Source organism: Entelurus aequoreus, linkage group LG17, assembly GCF_033978785.1.
Source record: "Entelurus aequoreus isolate RoL-2023_Sb linkage group LG17, RoL_Eaeq_v1.1, whole genome shotgun sequence".
NCBI classification, from domain to species: domain Eukaryota; kingdom Metazoa; phylum Chordata; class Actinopteri; order Syngnathiformes; family Syngnathidae; genus Entelurus; species Entelurus aequoreus.
In genome coordinates, this window is record NC_084747.1 from 198,977 (window position 1) to 212,500 (window position 13,524).

Consider the following 13,524-nt stretch of genomic DNA (forward strand, 5'->3'; position numbering starts at 1 on the left):
ATGCAGTGAAATAAACATTTTGTCCCTCCATTCACACACTCCAGCACATGTCCACTGAGTCAACATGGGTTGTCCATTCACATACACATGATGTTACCATGTCGGTCCATTCATATAGACTATTTCCATGCAGTAAAATAAACATTTTGTCCCTCCATTCACACACTCCTGCACATGTCCACTGAGTCAACATGGGTTGTCCATTCGCATACACATGATGTAACCATGTCTGTCCATTCATATACACTCTTTCCATGGAGTGACATAAACATGTTGTCCCTCCATTCACACACTCCTGCACATGTCCAGAGTCAACATGGGTTGTCCATTCGCATACATATGATGTAACCATGTCTGTCCATTCATATAAACGCTTTCGAATGCAGTGACATAAACATTTTGTCCCTCCATTCACACACTCCTGCACATGTCCACTGAGTCAACATGGGTTGTCCATTCACATACACATGATGTTACCATGTCGGTCCATTCATATAGACTATTTCCATGCAGTGAAATAAACATGTTGTCCCTCCATTCACACACTCCTGCACATGTCCACTAAGTTAACATGGGTTGTCCATTCGCATACACATGATGTAACCATGTCGGTCCATTCATATAAATTCTTTCCATGCAGTGACATAAACATTTTGACCCTCCATTCACACACTCCCGCACATGTCCACTTAGTCAACCTTGGTTGTCCATTCGCATACACATGATGTAACCATGTCTGTCCATTCATATAAAGGCTTTCGAATGCAGTGACAAAAACATTTTGTCCCTCCATTTGCACACTCCTGTACATGTCCACTGAGTCAACATGGGTTGTCCATTCTTATACACATGATGTAACCATGTCGGTCCATTCACACACTCCTGCACATGTCCACTGGGTCAAAATGGGTTGTGCATTCACATACACATGATGTAACCATGTCTGTCCATTCACACACTCCTGTACATGTCCACTGAGTCAATATGGGTTGTCCATTCTTATACACATGATGTAACCATGTCGGTCCATTCACACACTCCTGCACATGTCCACTGGGTCAACATGGGTTGTCCATTCACGTACACATGATGTAACAATGTCGGTCCATTCATATAGACTATTTCCATGCAGTGACAAAAACATTTTGTCTCTCCATTCACACACTCCTGCACATGTCCGCTGAGTCAACATGGGTTGTCCATTCACATACACATGATGTAATCATGTCCGTCCATTCACACACCCCTGCACATGTCCACTGGGTCAACATGGGTTGTCCATTCACGTACACATGATGTAACAATGTCGGTCCATTCATATAGACTATTTCCATGCAGTGACAAAAACATTTTGTCTCTCCATTCACACACTCCTGCACATGTCCGCTGAGTCAACATGGGTTGTCCATTCACATACACATGATGTAATCATGTCCGTCCATTCACACACCCCTGCACATGTCCACTGGGTCAACATGGGTTGTCCATTCACGTACACATGATGTAACAATGTCGGTCCATTCATATAGACTATTTCCATGCAGTGACAAAAACATTTTGTCCCTCCATTCGCACACTCCTGCACATGTCCACTGAGTCAACATGGGTTGTCCATTCACGTACACATGATGTAACAATGTCGGTCCATTCATATAGACTATTTCCATGCAGTGACAAAAACATTTTGTCTCTCCATTCGCACACTCCTGCACATGTCCACTGAGTCAACATGGGTTGTCCATTCACGTACACATGATGTAACAATGTCGGTCCATTCATATAGACTATTTCCATGCAGTGACAAAAACATTTTGTCTCTCCATTCGCACACTCCTGCACATGTTTACTGAGTCAACATGGGTTGTCCATTCACATACATGGCAGATTGACACCCGGATGTCCATTTGCGTAACACCCCAGCACGCTAGTATGCTAAAGTTTGTTCCGTCCTTCCAGCTGAAGTCATGGCCCCGCCCCCCCCGGCAGGCCCCGCCCCTCCCCCCTGTCCGATCCAGATGTTGTGACAAGTGGAAGACACGGCAAGTTAAAGAGTCGTTATGCTAATTGCATGCTAATCACGTGCTAATGAGACTAATCCTCGCCATGAGTCAGCTCATTTGCTTAATGGGCGCTGGGAGAGCACATGACATGACCGCCATCAGTCACGTTTGATAAGACGTCTGCGAGGCTCCGCCCTGACAAATGGCGTTTAGCGTGAAGGCTAACAAATATGAATGTTTTTCAAAACAAACGCTCGTTAGGCCTTTATGAGATTGTTGGCATAATTAATTAGCCCCGCATCAAATATGCTAATGTGCGTGTTGTTAACGCTAACATCGTCTTAACGCCGCCATAAAACCATCTCGCCACTTCCTGACACTGCCACAATAAAAGCTGATTAACGGGCTTTTATTGTCCAAAGAAGGGGTCATGTGACTGTTGTGGGGGGGGAGGGGGGTGGGGGAGGGGGAGGGGGGGGGGGCTCACCTTAATCAGAAGATAACCTCCATTGTAGACACGCTAATCTGGATTTAAAGGGGGAGGGGCCTATTGTTTGGGCACCCAGATTATCTGCGATAGCATGCTGATGACAAGAGACTTAACCTCTGACCTTTTAGTGGCAACACCTCACACACACACACACACACACACACACACACACACACACACACACACACACACACACACACACACACACACACACACACACACGCACACACACACACACACACACGCACACACACACACACACACACACACACACTCTCCCTGTCTCTCTCTCTCTCTGACACCAATATCAATATGCCATTAAACTACTGATATCAACATCAGTATTTGATATCACCATCAATGCATACTCACTACACTGATACTGCCATTAATATACTATAATGCCACTGATATCAGCATCAACATTTGACAATGTCACTGATCAGTATGTGAACATTCTAACATCAGCCTACCAATACACTTCTGATATCACATCCATGTATCACAAAAATTCGGATGTCACATCCATGTATCATTAAACTTCTGATATCACATCAGTGTATCATAAAACGTCTGACATCACATCCATGTATCATAAAACTTCTGATATCACAACAATGTATCATGAAACTTCTGAAATAACATCAATGTATCATACATTTACTGATATCAAATCCATGTATCATACAACTTCTGATATCACATCAATGTATCATTAAACTTCTGATATCACATCCATGTATCATAAAAGTTCTGATATCACATCAATGTATCATTAAACTTCTAATATCACATCCATGTATCATAAAAGTTCTGATATCACATCAATGTATCATTAAACTTCTGACATTTCCATGTATCATGAAACTTCTGACATCACATCCATGTATCATGAAACTTCTGATATCACATCCATGTATCATAAAAGTTCTGATATCACATCAATGTATCATTAAACTTCTGACATCATATCCATGTATCATGAAACTTCTGACATCACATCCATGTATCATGAAACTTCTGATATCACATCCATGTATCATGAAACTTCTGATATCACATCCATGTATCATAAAAGTTCTGATATCACATCAATGTATCATGAAACTTCTGACATCACATCAATGTATCATGAAACTTCTGACATCACATCCATGTATCATGAAACTTCTGATATCACATCCATGTATCATAAAAGTTCTGATATCACATCAATGTATCATGAAACTTCTGACATCACATCCATGTATCATGAAACTTCCAATATCACATCCATGTATCATGAAACTTCTGATATCACATCCATGTATCATACAAGTTGTATTGGAGTTGTTATTGTGACCATTGTGAGTGTTCAGAAGGGGGCGGGGCCACAGAAGAGCGATACGTGCTTTGACTTGGATCCCTCCTGCTGTGTCTTCTTATTCTCTGGCAGACCAGACCTCTCCCAACCTCTACCAGCTAACAGTTAGCCGCCACACATAAAAGGAGCGTGGCGACGCCATACATCCCATGTGACTCCTGGCGGCGGCGTGACAGGTGAGACGGGTGAGACGGGCGAGACGGGTGAGACGGGCGTGACGGGTGAGACGGGTGAGACGGGCATGACAGGTGAGACGGGTGAGACGGGCGAGACGGGTGAGACGGGTGAGACGGGCGTGACAGGTGAGACGGGTGAGACGGGCGAGACGGGCGTGACGGGTGAGACGGGTGAGACGGGTGAGACGGGTGCATGGCGAGGACGTGGGAGGGACAGGAAGCCCCCCGGGGGGTCTGGCAGTCACTTTGCCAGCGCGGCCACCAGAGTTCCACTTGGCGTCACTTTGCATTCCCAACCTGGTCACATGATCCGCCTCCTCCTCTCATTGGACCACAGACCTGGTCACATGATCCGCCTCCTCCTCTCATTGGACCACAGACCTGGTCACATGATCCGCCTCCTCCTCTCATTGGACCACAGACCACATTGGACCAGAGACCAGAGACCAGAGACCAGACTGGCTTGATTGACTGGCTCCTAATTCCTGAAATGGGGCGAGTGGAAGTAGGCCAGCCCGTGTCAGGTAAAGTGACGTCCACACAGGAAACATTTTGCCCGCTTTTCTCTTCCATCTTAGCAACTTCATCCAGTTAATGAATCCACTTCTTAGTGACAAGTCAGCTTGGATCCTTTGTAGCAAACAAAGACTCACATTGCCAAGCATGTTTTCTTGACTGCCTTCATTCATATAAACTCACTTTTAGCATAATTTGCATTTGAAATCTTCCTTTTCTAAATTGGATTTTAGCATACTTACATGTAATTGTTAGCATGCTAACATTTTTAAATGCTAAAGTTAGCATGCTACTAAAATATGTCTCTTGGCCAACAAATTAGCCACAAATACTATTATTATTATTATTATAGAGGTTTATTTGAAATAGGGACAGATACAAAAACATAGACATCTGAAACAGTTATCCGATGCATGCATCACAGTGTTTGTAGCCAAAGCTAATTTACAACACTTGTCCCCAACAACAACAACAACAACAACAACATAGATCCAACATCATTAAAATAGGAAAATAAAAAATAGAGTGAGTTGATAATAATGATAATATATATATACTAGCATATTAATGTTAGCATGCTAACAGTTAACATTCATCAAATACCAAAATATGACTCTCGGCTATACAACTGCAAAATTAGCCAAAAATACTAGCATATTAATGTTAGCATGCTAACGGCTAATATGCCTCACCTGCTAAAATGTGTGACTTTGAGGTGTATATGCAATACTAGCAAACAAAGCTCAATGCTAAAGCTAGCATGCTAACAGTTAGCATGTTAGGCTGTAAAATGTCTCCAGGTACAATTAGCCAAAAAAGCTAGTATGCTAATGTTTTAGCATTTAATAAAAATAGATAGTGTGAACGTTTTGATGGTGTTCAAATGGTTTGAGGACATGAAGTTATTTGATTATTAACATGTGAAATATGTTCATATTTATTACTTTGTGTTTTCTGTCAAATGTTTTAAAACCTTTTCTTTCCAAATCTGCACGTTAGCGTGTTAGCATTAGTAGTAAGCAGGCGCTAACATCTGTTAAACAATCAACTCATCACGTCGTCATTAACGTGCTCTCTCCTACAAATGACTAATTAGCATGCTGCTAATTGTCCTCAAAGTAGACGTGTCAGCCTCGCTGATCAATTATTGGCAAACTTGAATAATTGATAAGGATTTAATTGTCTGCTAGCTTGGAAAAGAGTCAGGAAGCTAATAGGGCTGTTAGTATGAAATACATTTATGCAAATATATATATATATATGTATATATATATATATGTATATATATATATATATATATATATATATATATATATATATATATATATATATATATATATATATATATATATATATATATATATATATATATAATCAGATCAATACATGATATTTAGTCTCATTTCGAGGCAGATCAGTACATGATGTTGAGACCACACACCTGTCAATCACTGCTGACAATCTGCCATAGGTCTGGCAGTATTGATGACGTCATGCTCTCACTGACATTAGATAAACAAGGAAGTGTTTCTGCTCTCCTATTGGTCCATTGGATAAATAAGGAAGTGTCTCTGCTCTCCTATTGGTCCATTGGATAAATAAGGAAGTGTCTCTGCTCTCCTATTGGTCCATTGGATAAATAAGGAAGTGTCTCTGCTCTCCTATTGGTCCATTGGATAAACAAGGAAGTGTCTCTGCTCTCCTATTGGTCCATTGGATAAACAAGGAAGTGTCTCTGCTCTCCCATTGGTCCATTGGATAAATAAGGAAGTGTCTCTGCTCTCCTATTGGTCCATTGGATAAATAAGGAAGTGTCTCTGCTCTCCTATTGGTCCATTGGATAAACAAGGAAGTGTCTCTGCTCTCCTATTGGTCCATTGGATAAATAAGGAAGTGTCTCTGCTCTCCTATTGGTCCATTGGATAAATAAGGAAGTGTTTCTGCTCTCCTATTGGTCCATTGGATAAACAAGGAAGTGTCTCTGCTCTCCTATTGGTCCATTGGATAAATAAGGAAGTGTCTCTGCTCTCCTCTGCTCTCCTATTGGTCCATTGGATAAATAAGGAAGTGTTTCTGCTCTCCTATTGGTCCATTGGATAAACAAGGAAGTGTCTCTGCTCTCCTATTGGTCCATTGGATAAATAAGGAAGTGTTTCTGCTCTCCTATTGGTCCATTGGATAAACAAGGAAGTGTCTCTGCTCTCCTATTGGTCCATTGGATAAACAAGAAAGTGTGAAGTGTCTCTGCTCTCCTATCGGTCCATTGGATAAACAAGGAAGTGTCTCTGCTCTCCTATTGGTCCATTGGATAAATAAGGAAGTGTCTCTGCTCTCCTATTGGTCCATTGGATGACAAGGAAGTTTCTCTGCTCTCCTATTGGTCCATTGGATGACAAGGAAGTGTCGCTGCTCTCCTATTGGTCCATTGGATGACAAGGAAGTGTTGACTGCTAGCAAGACAAGAAGATGTTTGTCAACAACTTACCGTGTTTGTTGTTGAGGTGTGAAAGGATGAATGTGAATAAATGATTAAATCCCACAGGAGGATTTAAAGGATCAGAATATTAATCCTCTTCATTTTCACTCCAATTATCAAGTCCAACTTTGATCAGGATGAGGAAAATAAAGTGGGATTTATTGTTTGCCTCAGAAAAAGATAAATATTGTAAATATATTTGATGAAATGTATTGTAATATTCATATTGTGAATATATTAGATGACATGTATTGTAATATTCATATTGTAAATATATTAGATGAAATGTATTGTAATATTCATATTGTAAATATATTTGATGAAATGTATTGTAATATTCATATTGTAAATATATTTGATGAAATGTATTGTAATATTCATATTGTAAATATATTAGATGAAATGTATTGTAATATTCATATTGTAAATATATTAGATGAAATGTATTGTAATATTCATATTGTAAATATATTAGATGACATGTATTGTAATATTCATATTGTAAATATATTAGATGAAATGTATTGTAATATTCATATTGTAAATATATTAGATGAAATGTATTGTAATATTCATATTGTAAATATATTAGATGACATGTATTGTAATATTCATATTGTAAATATATTAGATGAAATGTATTGTAATATTCATATTGTAAATATATTAGATGACATGTATTGTAATATTCATATTGTAAATATATTAGATGAAATGTATTGTAATATTCATATTGAAAATATATTAGATGAAATGTATTGTAATATTCATATTGTAAATATATTAGATGACATGTATTGTAATATTCATATTGTAAATATATTTGATGAAATGTATTGTAATATCCAACACTTGCTACTCTACTCAATATACAAACATCAACAAACAGTTTAGATAATCAGATGTAAATATGTAATAATAACATAATATCATGTAGTGCGGGACAATATTTTTTCAAATGTTTACATCTTTTGATGTCAAATAAAAGGTTTATAACCATCAAGTACAACTTTTTATTACAATAATAAATAATCAAATATGACTTTTTATTACCATAATAAATCATCAAATATTACTTAATAATAAACTCTTGAAAACAACAAACAATGCAGACAATAAATCAACAAAAGGTGTGTCGCCTGCTATATATATATATATATATATATGAATATATAAACATAATAGTATAACAGAACTAATGTATTATATATAATAATAATATAGTATAGAATATTGCTATTTTGCTGTTTGTTATTTTTTTGTAATTTTTGGTTGTGTTTTGTTGTTTGTTAATTTGTTGAGTTTTGTTGTGTGTTATGTTTTGTTGTTTGTGGTGTTTTATTGTTATTTTGTTGTTCATTATGTTTTGTTGTTTGTTATTTTCTTGTTTGTGTTGTTGTTTTTTGTTGTTGTAGTTTCTGTGTATGTTTGTTGTTTTACTTGATGTTTGGTCAGAGTCACTTTCCTGCTCCTTTTGGACCAAAATGTTGTACCACCACCATGCTTGACGGTAGGCATGGTGTTCCTGGGATTAAAGGCCTCACCAAACATATTGCTGGGTATTGTGGCCAAACAGCTCACTTTTTCTTTCATCTGACCACAGAACTTTCCTCCAGAAGGTTTTATCTTTGTCCATGTGATGTCATCTTTGTCCATGTGATGTCATCTTTGTCCATGTGATGTCGGATGAAAACAAAATGGAGCTGTTTCATTTTCAGTAGAGCAACAAGTATGTGCTCCAATCACTACATCACTAACACATAAGACTTGTAGAAATGATAGTGGAAGTAGCAGTGTGTGTGTTTGTGTGTGTGTGTGTGTGTGTGTATATGTGTGTGTGCGTGTGTGTGTATGTGTGTGTGTATGTGTGTGTGTGTGCATGTGTGTGTATGTGTGTGTGTATATGTGTGTGTGCGTGTGTATATGTGTGTGTGTGCATGTGTGTGTATGTGTATGTGAATGTGTGTGTGTGTGTGTATATGTGTGTGTGCGTGTGTATATGTGTGTGTGTGTGCATGTGTGTATGTGTATGTGTGTGTGTGTGTGTGTGTGTGTGTGTGTGTGTGTGTGTGTGTGGTGTTAGCGTGAACAAACGCTGATTAAAGTGGGCCAATCCCTCTTAATCCCGCCCACCTGCACTCCCACAGACGGCCACAATTTTGCCGCTTCCTTAACGAGCAGAACAGAACGCCAGCGGGCCCGGGCGGGTCCACGTGCCGCCACTCACTTGCTCACTGAGTGCAGACTACAACTGTCTGTCTGTCACAGACAGACCAGCTAACAGCTGCTCTTTCTGCAACTTCAACCACGTTGGAGGAGGCCATCAACAATGTGACAACTAACACCAACAATGTGACTACTAACACCAACAATGTGACAACTAACACCAACAATGTGACAACTAACATCAACAATGTGACAACTAACACCAACAATGTGACAACTAACACCAACAATGTGACAACTAACACCAACAATGTGACAACTAACACCAACAATGTGAAAACTAACACCAACAATGTGACTACTAACACCAACAATATGACTACTAACACCAACAATGTGACAACTAACACCAACAATGTGACTACTAACACCAACAATGTGACAACTAACACCAACAATGTGACAACTAACACCAACAATGTGACAACTAACACCAACAATGTGACAACTAACACCAACAATGTGACAACTAACATCAACAATGTGACAACTAACACCAACAATGTGACAACTAACACCAACAATGTGACAACTAACACCAACAATGTGACAACTAACACCAACAATGTGAAAACTAACACCAACAATGTGACTACTAACACCAACAATATGACTACTAACACCAACAATGTGACAACTAACACCAACAATGTGACTACTAACACCAACAATGTGACTACTAACACCAACAATGTGACAACTAACACCAACAATGTGACAACTAACACCAACAATGTGACAACTAACACCAACAATGTGACAACTAACACCAACAATGTGACAACTAACATCAACAATGTGACAACTAACACCAACAATGTGACAACTAACACCAACAATGTGACAACTAACACCAACAATGTGACAACTAACACCAACAATGTGAAAACTAACACCAACAATGTGACTACTAACACCAACAATATGACTACTAACACCAACAATGTGACAACTAACACCAACAATGTGACTACTAACACCAACAATGTGACTACTAACACCAACAATGTGACAACTAACACCAACAATGTGACAACTAACACCAACAATGTGACTACTAACACCAACAATGTGACAACTAAGATCAACAATTTGACAACTAAAAGCAACAATGTGACAACTAAGAGCACTAGGAATTAGCTGCTAGCTTCATGCTGCCAACACCACACCTCCCTCATGTGACGCCAACACATCACATCATGTGACGCCATCACATCATGTGATGCCAACACAACATCATGTGACGCCAACACATCCCCTCATGTGACACCAACACATCACCTCATGTGATGCCAACACATCACCTCATCTGACGCCAACACATCACATCATGTGACGCCAACGTATCACATGATGTGATGCCAACACCACACCTTCTACTGCTCAACACACTTCACTAATGCAGCGCTTCACTCACATGTACCACTACATTATTAATACAACAATACATAACATATACCACTACATTATTAATACAACAATACATAACATGTACCACTACATTATTAATACAACAATACATAACATGTACCACTACATTATTAATACAACAATACATAACATGTACCACTACATTATTAATACAACAATACATAACATGTACCACTACATTATTAATACAACAATACATAACATGTACCACTACATTATTAATACAACAATACATAACATGTACCACTACATTATTAAGACAACAATACATAACATGTACCACTACAATATTAATACAACAATACATAACGTGTACCACTACATTATTAATACAACAATACATAACGTGTACCACTACGTTATTAATACAACAATACATAACGTGTACCACTACATTATTAATACAACAATACATAACATGTACCACTACGTTATTAATACAACAATACATAACATGTACCACTACGTTATTAATACAACAATACATAACATGTACCACTACATTATTAATACAACAATACATAACATGTACCACTACATTATTAATACAACAATACATAACATGTACCACTACATTATTAATACAATACATAACATGTACCACTACATTATTAATACAACAATACATAACATGTACCACTACATTATTAATACAACAATACATAACATGTTCCCCTACATTATTAATACAACAATACATAACATGTACCACTACATTATTAATACAACAATACATAACATGTACCACTACATTATTAATACAACAATACATAACATGTACCACTACATTATTAATACAACAATACATAACATGTACCACTACATTATTAATACAACAATACATAACATGTACCACTACATTAATACAATACATAATATGTACCACTACATTATTAATACAATACATAACATGTACCACTACATTATTAATACAACAATACATAACATGTACCACTACATTATTAATACAATACACAACGTGTACCACTACATTATTAATACAACACATAACATGTACCACTACATTATTAATACAACAATACATAACATGTACCACTACATTATTAATACAACAATACATAACATGTACCACTACATTATTAATGCAATACATAACGTGTACCACTACATTATTAATACAACAATACATAACATGTACCACTACATTATTAATACAACAATACATAACATGTACCACTACATTATTAATACAACAATACATAACGTGTGCCACTACTAAATATATCACAAAAAAATGTATATATTGTAAAAAATTATATTGTATCATAAAAGAATAAATATATCATCAAATAATAAATGTTTCATAAAAAGTATAAAAAAATCACAAAGTAATACATCTACCGTAATATTATATATCATAAAAGAATAAGTATATCATGAAATAACGAATATATTGTAAAATTACTACAATTGAACATTCACCTACCGGAAATCAGGAGCACTGTGGCCAATGTCTACCAAGTTTTCTCCCAAATTAGTCCTAAACTTAGTCCCTGCTCGCTGGCAGTGGTCTTGGGGCGGACTTGGACTGGAGCGAGTACTGCAACACTGCAGTTTTTACAAGTACTGCAACACTGCAGTTTTTACAAGTACTGCAACACTGCAGTTTTTACAAGTACTGCAACACTGCAGTTTTTACAAGTACTGCAACACTGCAGTTTTTACAAGTACTGCAACACTGCAGTTTTTACAAGTACTGCAACACTGCAGTTTTTACAAGTACTGCAACACTGCAGTTTTTACAAGTACTGCAACACTGCAGTTTTTACAAGTACTGCAACACTGCAGTTTTTACAAGTACTGCAACACTGCAGTTTTTACAAGTACTGCAACACTGCAGTTTTTAGAAGTACTGCAACACTGCAGTTTTTAGAAGTACTGCAACACTGCAGTTTTTACAAGTACTGCAACACTGCAGTTTTTACAAGTACTGCAACACTGCAGTTTTTACAAGTAGTGTAGCAATCTTTCCTTGGAAAAGCAAAGTTTGCAGTGTTTGTTCTGCTGTCTGATGTCACTACGCACCTGAAAGTGGTTCCAAGGAATGGATACACTGGGAACCAGTTCTGAACAAGGAATGGATACACTGGGAACCAGTTCTGAACAAGGAATGGATACATTGGAACCAGTTCTGAACAAGGAATGGATACACTGGGAACCAGTTCTGAACAAGAACCACTTTCCTTAAATGTGACCAAACAAAGTTTATGATATGTTTTCCTTGAGACGACGTGGATGTTGAACATCAACTTGACTTCAGTCTTGTCAGAAGATCTCACAGTGAAGGTGAACACAACTCAGTCCACTAAACCCTGGTCTTCTGGTCCTCTGGTACTGTGGTCTTCTGGTCCTCTGGTCCTCTGGTCTTCTGGTACTGTGGTCTTCTGGTCCTCTGGTCTTCTGGTCCTCTGGTCTTCTGGTCCTCCGGTCTTCTGGTCTTCTGGTCCTCTGGTCTTCTGGTCCTCTGGTCTTCTGGTCCTCCGGTCTTCTGGTCCTCTGGTCATCTGGTCTTAATAATTGTATACAATGGATTAAGATGCTTTATACAAGGTCCATTGCATCAGTCAAAACCAATAATCATATTTCAGAACCTTTTTTTGTTAAAAAGAGGAGTAAAACAGGGATGTCCTGCATCTGGATTATTATTTAATTTGGTTATTGAACAATTAGCTGCAAAAATAAGAAGTGAAAATAATATTCATGGTATAAAAATGGTCTCTCAGTATAATAAGCTATGGATGTATTGTGACGACATCATTCTCTACCTGTCACATGTTAACTCCTCTCTTCACTAAATCAATGATGTCATCACTGAATATGGCTGT